At 41.5% G+C, this 8,783-nt stretch overlaps 1 protein-coding gene and 1 pseudogene across 2 annotated transcripts in view; one reads left to right on the top strand and one right to left on the bottom strand.

Moving 5' to 3' along the window:
• The window catches only part of VEPH1 (ventricular zone expressed PH domain-containing 1), a 432,395-nt gene that overhangs the window by 259,649 nt on the left and 163,963 nt on the right, over positions 1 to 8,783 (bottom strand). The window lies entirely within an intron of this gene.
• LOC102875605 lies at positions 18 to 787 on the top strand (annotated as a pseudogene).

The raw sequence follows: 8,783 nt of genomic DNA, 5'->3' as shown, positions 1-8,783 counted from the left end.
AAAATTTTTATATTGTAATGTCCACATCTCCATACATTGTTGCTTTGGACTTGCTTTTTCTTCTTCCAAATCCCTAAAACTATTTGACATCTTGGAGTAACATCAACTTCTTACCTGAAGACTAAAACAACTAACCAGTGTGAAAATGGAAAACCCAGAAGAAATGGACTCTTCTCAAACAGCCAGACTCTTATTTCAGAGAAGTTAATTGCAGAAGGAAAAAGGCTCAAATTTGAAAAAGCAGCTTACATGAATCCTACAGGTAAAACAAGAACTTGGGAAACTGAAACACACAACAGGAAAGGAGAGTCTGCCAATAGTGCAGCATTTATTCCAGTGCTGCAAAGACCTCTTCAATATGAACATATTGTTCGGGTGAAACAGTTCCACTCACCAATGGGTGGCTAACGTACAGAATTCCCTGCAAGTCTCATAGATAAAGAAGAAAGCCCAGAAGCAGCTGCTCTTCGAGAGCTTGAAGAAAAAACTGGTTACGGAGGTGATGTTGTTGAATGCTCACCAGCTGGATCCAGGTTTGTCAAATTGTACTGTACATGCCATGACAATAACAACTAATAGAGGTGATGCTGAAAATGTGAGACCCAAACCAAAGCCTGGGGATGGAGAATTTGTGGAAGTAATTTCCTTACCAAAGACTGATCTGCTGAAGAGACTTGATGATTGGTAGCTGAAAAACATCTTACAATAGATGCTATTCTATTCATATGCTCTGGTCCTGAAACATGCCAACTCTAAGCCATTTGAATCGCCCTTCCTGAAATTTTAAGGCCAAAATGGACAATGGCCATGTTGGTTTGGTTTGGTGGGTTTTTTAATTCAACAAAAGATCACCTGGCCTTCTTCACTCATACTTGGTATTCCAACATAATTTAATCCATAGTTGAAGTTAGCTTTTTCACAAAATCAAAGCAACATAAAACATGCATAGTTATATAAAGTTATAATTATAGGAAGGCTGTTGACCTTCATTTGAATTTGTTAAAGCTCTAATATTAATAAAAAGGAACAGTAAGTGTGGATATATTTTCCCCAAATTAAAATCATACACTCAACTGTTACTCTTTTAATGTAGCCTAGAGACAAGGATATTTCTTTTTTTACTTTATTTTACTATTTTGTGTGTGTGTACCATCAAATCGGATCTGACTGGTACAGGAGGAGATTGCTCTTCCTTCTCCAGCAGAGCATCTGGTGGATTTGAACTGCACACCTCTGGGATTGCAGTGCAGCTTCCTGCCACTAGGCCATGAGAGCTTCCTAGAGACAAGGATATTTCTATAGGAAACTAGACAAGAGTTTCAAATGAGGTCAATTAATCTGAAACCTAGTCCCATATAAAATTCCTCAACTGGGTAAGTTTCTTTTATCTATTAGGTATATTGCATTAGCTATTGTCCAGCTGGTTCTGACTTACATTGACCTCATCTGACAGAGTAGAACCAACCCACAGGGTTTTCTGGACTGTGATCTTAACCAGACTTGATCGCCATCAGGTCTTCCTCTCTAGGAGCATTTCCTGGATTTGAACTGCTCGCTTTACTAATATAAGCTGAGCTTTTAAGCATTTGTGCCACCAGGTCTCCATAACTGAAAAGTGTAGAAGTCTGGCTTTCCTTTATGTTAGGAATTCCTCTTTCTAGCATTCAGAACTTCCTTTTCCTGACCCCTCCCTAAAATCAGTGGGTCTTTCTGATGGAATTTGAACATTATACTTTAAAAAATGTGCTTAGTGCTTTGTTATTGTTGTTAGTGACTATGTACAATAGCCCTGAAGTCTGTTTTATCCTATGCGAACTTTATTGTCTCTGAGACACCTTCCCTCATTCCCCAGTCACTGAATCAATCTATCTCACTGAGAGTCTTCCTCTCTTAAGCTGTCCCTCCACCTTTTCAAGCATGATTACCTCTCAAAGGACTGTCCCCTCCTTTTGTGTATGTCCAAAGTGTGTCAGACAAAGCTCAGAATCCTTGCCTCCAAGGAACAGCCAGGTTTCACCCTCTCTAGGACTAACCTGTTTGTCCTCCTGGCATTCCATAGTATATTCAATACTCTTCTCCAGCGTCACAGATCAAAGGTTTGGATTCTCCTTTATCATCCCTAGTCATTGTATAGCTTTCTGAAGCATAGTAAGTAATTGTTAAGACTATGGCCTGGATCAGGTGCACCTTAGTGTCCAGAATGACATCGCTGATCTTCAGTACTCTGGAAAGGTCCCCGACAGCAGACTTGTCCAATGTAATTCATCTTTTGATTTCCTGGCTGCTGGTACCAATAGTGTTGATTGTGGAGTTAACTGAACTAAAGCTGTTAACAGTCTCAATGCTTGCATTTTATCATTTCTTTATCCATGCTTTCATTTAATCACCCAGTCAGTTAGGTACTGAGTAACTATAATGCGCCTGGGCTTTTTGAGATGTAAAGGTGAATGAGAAGGATCACTCTCTTTCAGGGATTCACAACTCCCCCATTCTTCATTTATAATTTCCTGTTCCTTATATGAGGCAGTTCTAACGGCCTAGTGGTAAGGAGCTGTGCTGTCAACTCAAAGGCCTGCAGTTTGAATCCACCAGCTGCTCTGTGGTAGAAAAACGGGCAATCTCCTCTTATGTGATTTACTTCCTCTGAAAATCTTCTGAAGGATCAGTTATGAGTCTGTTCCCACTTGATGGCACACGACAATAAAAAAATCATTACATGACAAGCTTTGGTGGCATAGTATGGTTTTTACCTGCTAACCAAACTAGCAGGTCAAACCCCTAGCTGCTTTGTGAGAGAAATATGAGGCATTCTGTAAGATTCTACAGAGACTTGCCATGAGTCACAAGTGACGCAGTAGTACTAGTTTTGGTTTCCTTTACATATACCAGTGGACTCTCCCAAAATGATTACATCTCATGTGTCACTCACCAGCCTGGCACAGAATTGAGTCTGTAGAGTTTAAACTAGTGGTGTGTCTTGGATAACTGCCAAAACCATGACCTTGTAAATAAAATATGTAGATGCAAGGAATTCTAGTGTTTGCTTTACAAGAAATGCTAATTACAGAACAAGTTTAAGTAATGAAGTTACTGAGCCCTTAATAATACTTAATTTGGTTTTCAAACATTCCAACTGTACTCTCAGGAAAGTAAGCTCCTTCGACTAAGCAACACAGGGCACAGTGCTGTCTGAGTGTGGGAGAAAGGCTCACACTTTGAAGAGCTAGTTACTCCCAAGAGTTCATTGAAGATGCATTTATTTAACTCATTTAAGGATAACAGTCTTAGACAAGCATGTAATAAAGACCATTAGAACAAGCCTCTATTTCAAATCTTGCCTCAAACAACTGCCAGGTTACAGAAAGACAAACGTTCCATAGTCCAATAATCTTTTTGATTTCTTTGTTTCATTCCAAATAGACACATTCATGTAAAGCCTTCCTGTGCGAATTCAGATATGCAGGTATGCAGGAATCCTAACAGGTAAGTTCGTTATTCTATCTATATGCAAATGCCAGCTGTGGAGTTCTCTATACTGGGCTGAGCACTGTCCAAGCAGCAAGGGATACAGCACTAAAAAAGAAAAAAAGGACAAAACTCCCTGCCATCAATGAAGTAGGCAGATAAACAAAAGATATACATAAATTATATAATATGCTGGCTGAACAGAGATTTGAAGAAAATATTGCAGGAAACAAATCTCAGGGAGCCAATTTTAAACAATGTAGCCAGGCCAGCTCTCATGGAACAAGGAATTTGAATTCAACAAAGTTTGACCAGTTAAGCCTCCTAGTCTCAGTAACTATAAATACAAACTAGGATGCCCTGGTGACTGGTAGATAAGTAGCTGTGCTGTCAACCTGCAGGCGTGAAGTACTAATCCACCAGCTGCTCCAGGAGAAAGACGGGCAGTTCTCTCCTGTGCAATTTACAGCCTCTGAAAACCCGGGGCATAGTCAGGTAGGAGGTAGTTCTGACCTGATGACTTAACAACATATAAACAATAACATTTGTTCTATTTTATACAGAAAAGCAGAATGGAGATTTGAATTAAGATCTGCATGAAAGCTGACAAAGCTGTATCTTCCATTCATGCAACAAAACAATCATTTGTTTTATAGCATCAGTGAGAATGCCCACAGTGTAACTGGAAGTTCCTCACTGCTCTGTGAGTAGGCTGTTGTCGAATACCATCGAGTTGGAACAGACCCACAGCTGACCCTCCAGTGGGTTTGCAGAGGCAGGTAATCACACAGAAGGAGATTGTCCCTCCTTCTCCCAAAGAGCAGCTGGTGGATTCGAACTACATGCCTTCAGGATTGCAGTGCAGTTGCTTAGCACTGTTGTTGTTATGTGCCGTCGAGTTGCTTGCAACTCATCGCGACCCTATGTACAACAGCCCTAAACTCCGCTCTGTCCTGTGCCAATCGCACTGTCTCCGACACTCCCATCCCAATTATCCCAGTCACTGAATCAATCCACCTCATAGAGGGCCTTCCTCTCCTGCTCCGTCCCTCCACCCTCCCAAGCATGATGTCCCTCTCTAAGGACCGGTCTCTCCTCACAACATGTCCAAAGTATGTTAGACGGAGCCTCAGAATCCTTGCCTCCAAGGAGCCGCCTGGTTTAACCCTTTCCAGGACAAATCTGTTTGTTTTCCTAGCAGTCCATGGTCTTCTCAATACTCTTCTCCAGCACCACAGCTCAAAGGCATCAATTCTCTTTCTATCCTCCCTGGTCATTGTCCAACTCTCTGATGCATGACAAGTGATTGCAAAGACCATGGCCTGTATCAGACGCACCTTAGTCTCCAGAGAGACACCATTGCTCTTCAGTACTTTGGAGAGGTCCCTAACAGCAGACTTTCCCATGGCAATGTGCCTTTTAATTTCCTGGCTGCTGGTGCCAAGACTGTTGACTATGGAGCTGAGCAAACTAAAGCTGTGTACAACCTCAATCTCTTCACCATCCATCCTGATGCTGCCAATTGGTCCAGTGGTGAGAATCTTTGTCTTCTTGACATTGAACCTCAATCCATATTGTAGGCTGCAGTCCTTGATGCTCTGCAGCAGGCGCTTCAGGTCCTCCTCAGTTTCAGCAAGCAGAGTTGTGTCATCCGCATAACGCAGATTGTTGATAAATCGTCCGCCAATCCTGACCCCACATTTCTCCTCATGGAGCCCGGCCTCCCAGATAATCTGTTCTGCATATAGGTTGAAAAGGTATGGAGATAGGATGCATCCCTGGCGTACGCCCTTCCCAATTTTGAACCATGCAGTGTTCCCTTGCTCTGTTCTGACGACTGCCTCCTGGTCCAAGTATAAGTTTCGCATTAGAACGATCAAGTGTTCTGGGATTCCCATTCTTCTCAGAGTCAGCCATAGTTTGTTATGATCTTCACAGTCAAATGCCTCAATCCTTCTGTTTTCTACCCCTTCCTCTCGTCAGGGCTTTCTCCTTGGGTGAAGGTTGTGCTTTTAACCTTAAATGGTTGGTTATTGTGAGGGATGAGTTTGTCTCTGATGCCGGTCACATTATGGTCCTCTCTCTGGTTTGGCTGAAAGCTGCGCCACCCACTTCGGTGGGTTTTAACCCAGGTCTGAACAATAACTAAGTAAGAGACATAGTCTCCAGTTAGTCTCTAATGAGCCAGCAAGACTGCTCCTTTTTACATTTTTTAATTTTGTTCTACTTTCTCCCCACACTTTATCTGCTGCTGTCCTCTAGAGAATGTCGAGGCAAATTTCACATAACCTTGTCAGATTCAGCGTTATGCTCTTCTTCACCATTTTAAAAAGGTATCCTGTAGTTTCATTTGCTTAAAGAAAAAGTTTCCACTGTGGTTTCATTAAGGACTTTTCTCACTATTAAAATTCACAACCCCTTTCAAGAAAACATATTTCTTTCTTAGGTTGAAAGGGGCTGGGTGAGCATGTGCTGAAACCATCATAATTGTAAACAGTGTGTTGGCGTGCAAACTGAGTTAGTAGGAAGCCCTGGTGAAGGGGAAATTAATCACAGTGCAGGAACAAGAAAAATGGGAACTGTATTGGAGGTAACACTGAAAACCAAGCTGACTTCGCATCATTTGTTCTGAAACTTTGCACTTCACAAGGGTAACAGATAACAGATGTGATTTGGGATTAGAAGGTGTGATGCTAAGGTTAGAAGTGGATTGGTGGGCTCTCAAGTAAATTCTGGTTCATAGAGATCCTATGTGACAGACTAGGACCCTCTCATAGGATTTCTTGGGCTGAAATCTTTACAAGAATAGGGTTCTGGGGGTGTAGTCTATAGAGAGTTGTGCTAACTCAAGGGCTGAACATCTCTGCTGCTTTAAATCCATCTCTGGCTTCTTAGGAGAAAGAAAGGCAATCTCCTTCCATTGCAGTAACCTAACGGAAGGTCTCTAAGTTGAAATGGACTCAACAGCAGTGAGCTTGACTGCAAGAATCTTTATAAAAGCAGAATGCCACATCTTTCTCTTGTTGAGCTGTCGATAGAGTTCAACCATCAGTTATTGGTTAGCAGCAGGGAGGTTATCCACTGTGATACCAAACGCTCCTTAAGCGGGGGTTTACACTCCCCTAACATTGAGCTGCTTCTGACTGATGGTGGCCCCCCATGGGTTCCTGAGGCTGCAGATCTTGATGGTAGGTGCTTGTTGGTGTGTGCACCTGGGATGACTATGATCCACAGAGAGCTCATGAACAATGGATCTAAGCCTCGCCCTATCTTGTGCCATCCTCACCATCTTTGATATACCTGAGCAGAATGTCACAGCCACCACGTCAATCCATCTTGTTAAGGATCTTCCTCTCATCTGCGGACCTTTCCAAGCATTATGTCCTTCGTCAAGGGCTGGTCCCTTCTAACAACGTGCCCAAAGTGTGTGAAACCAAGTTTCACATCCCAGCCTCCCAGAACCACCCTGGCCCTAGGACAACGCCCATTTTGCTCCTACAGAGTGGCTAATATATATGAGCTGCTGACTTTTCTTTAGCAGTGCAACATGCAACCAATTACTAGAATCACTAGGGCTGATCCTAATTTCCTTCAGGCTTTATAAGATCTTCACCTTTTACCGGTGACTGTGTTTTTCTACTTTTAATTACCGCTCTATGAGGATTTGGTCAGCACCCTGCATGCCTTAATTGTAAAACTGACCCATATTTTATACATAAATTGATTAAATAATATTAGCGACCCTCCATTGAATCTCTAGTCAAGTACGAAGTCAGTTCCACATGCTTTTTAGGATATTTGTTTATATCAGTTTCTTAACAATACTATAAGGTAAATACTACATTTATTGTAATTTGACAAAGAAGTAACCGATACATTAAGAAGAGTAACTTATGAAGTTCTGTAGCAAATAACTTTTATAAGAAACGTAAATGCAGGCTAGTCACATGGATTTCACCTGATGGGATGCACAGGAATGAGACTGATTACATCTGTGGAAGGAACCGTTGGAGAAGTTCAATATCAGCAGTAAAAACTAGGCCAGATGCTGACTGTGGAACAGACCACCAACTGCTCATATGCAAGTTCAAATTAAAACTAAAGAAGGTTAAGTCATACCCACAGGAATAAAAATTTTACCTTGAGTCTATTTATCTCCCAGTAATTTAAAAACAAACTCTGGAATAGGTTTGAGGCCTTGAACACTAATGAACGAAGACCAGATGATCTGTGGGAAGATACCAAGAACATCACTCATGAAGAATGCAAAAAGTCATAACTAAGAAGGAAGAAGAAGAAAAGACCAAAATTGATGTCAGAAGAGACTCTGAATATTGCACTAGAGCATCAAGAGGCCAAAGCAAAGGGAAGAAATCAAGAAGTTAAGGAGCTGAATAGAAGATTTCAAAGGGCTGCTCAGGAAGACAAGGCAAAATATTATAATTAAATGTGCAAGGAGCTGGAGTCAGAAAATCAAAAGGGCTGAACTCACGCAGCATTTCTTAAGCTGAAAGAACTAATGAATAAATTCAAGCCATGAGGTTGCAATGTTTAAGGATGCTATGGGGAGAATATTGAATGATTCAAGAAGCAATAAAAGCAGAGTATTTGGTACAGTGTCACTGTACCAAAAAGAATTGGCTGACACAGAAGAATTTCAAGAAACAACATATAAGCAAGAAGCAATGGTGATGAAGGAGGAAGTGCAGGCTGCTCTGAAGGACTTGGCAAAAAATAAAGCCCCAGGAATTGACGGAATAACAATTGATGTATTTCAGCAAACAGATGCTGCCTTGCATGTGCTCACCAAGTTGTGCCAAGGAACCTGCAGGACAACTACTTGGCTGGAAGAGATCTATATTTATTCCCATTCCAAAAAAAGGTGACCTGACAGAGTGTGGAAATTATCGAACAATATCACTAATATCACACACTAGCAAAATCCTGCTGAAGGTTAAACAGAAAAGACTTGAACAGTACATTGCCAGAGAACTACCAGAAATACAGGCTGGGTTTAGAAGAGGTTGTGGCATTAGGGACATTATGTCAGATGGATCTTGGCAGAAAGCAGAGAATACCAAAAGAATGTTTATCTGTGTTTCATTGACTATGCAAAGGCATTTGACTGTGTGGATCACAATAAATTGAGGCTAACCTTGAGGAAAATGAGAATCTCAGAACACTTGATTGTGCTTATATCAAACCTATACATGGACCAAGAAGCAGTCCTCAGAACAGAGCAAGGAAATACTGCATGATTCAAAGTCAGGAAAGGAGTGTGTCAGGGATGCATCCTGTCCCCATAATTTTTTTTAATT

This window comes from Elephantulus edwardii, unplaced genomic scaffold (assembly GCF_000299155.1).
Source record: "Elephantulus edwardii isolate Elephantulus edwardi_28Jun2011 unplaced genomic scaffold, EleEdw1.0 scaffold00215, whole genome shotgun sequence".
In the NCBI taxonomy this organism is placed as follows: Eukaryota; Metazoa; Chordata; class Mammalia; order Macroscelidea; family Macroscelididae; genus Elephantulus; species Elephantulus edwardii.
This window is presented reverse-complemented; position numbering and strand designations above follow the sequence as displayed.